This window comes from Protobothrops mucrosquamatus, unplaced genomic scaffold (assembly GCF_001527695.2).
Source record: "Protobothrops mucrosquamatus isolate PMUCROS unplaced genomic scaffold, P.Mucros_1.0 scaffold_132, whole genome shotgun sequence".
Lineage (NCBI taxonomy): Eukaryota > Metazoa > Chordata > Lepidosauria > Squamata > Viperidae > Protobothrops > Protobothrops mucrosquamatus.
Window position 1 is genome coordinate 487,080 of NW_015386208.1, and position 1,003 is coordinate 488,082.

The following is a 1,003-nucleotide window of genomic DNA, read 5'->3' on the forward strand; positions in this document are numbered from 1 at the left end:
ATGGGTTACTTCAATTGCATGTTTGTACTGTCATTTGGTTATTTTGAGAATGTGATGACAATAGATGGTTCACTAGCAACAGTGAACAGAAGAGACTTATGAAATAAATCAAGAGTACTACGAAATAACAGAGTAAAGCAATTTAATTTAAATAAAAGCTAATTTGTAAAAAAATATTAATAATGAAGTTAGAGTGTGCTGATGAAAAGCGTCAGGGCTAAGTCCCTAAGAATGCTTTTAATTCATGGTTTTCAGAAAACTCATTTCCATGAGATGAACTGTGGCATTGTGGATAAATGTAAAATAAAGGTGGATTGTCTTGATATTTATTCTTTTTGTTATTGTTGTCCCCCAATTCAGATGTAGTTCAATGTTATTCCATGTTATTCCTGGGGATAGGCCAATACTTTGATAGAGCCACGTTGGTCTAGCAGTCAAGGCACAGGCTGGAAAGCAGGAGGCCCTGAGTTCTAGTGTCCCCCTTAGCCATGAAAGCCAGCTGGGTTACCTTGGGGCCAGTCACTCTCTCTCAGTCCAGCTCACCTCACAGGATTGTTGCTGAGGGGAAAATAGAAAAAGGAAAAAGTACTAAGTATGTTCACTACTTGGAGTTATTTACCAAAATAATAAAGGCACAATACAAACAAACAAACAAACAATTTCATTTGCAAGTACAAGATTGCAGACACAATTGTAAAATTTCTATCAGATACCTTTGTTAGGGTGGTAGGGTTGCTGACAGTCAATGGGAAGAATTCTGGACTAGATGGAGAAAAGATTAAAGTTAGGATATCAGTTTCCTGTGTTCATATGCTCTTTGAATATTCTTCTTTCTTAAATTTGTCTCTGGGTTGAACATTCATCGTGGCTTAGTCAAACTTAGAAAACTACAGGTTATGTGTCGTTTTGCCTGATCCAAATAACCATAGAAGTTGTACTGATTCATTTAGCTAACATTTCCACATAAGGAATCTTAAGGTGTGTGTGTGTGTGTGTGTGTGTG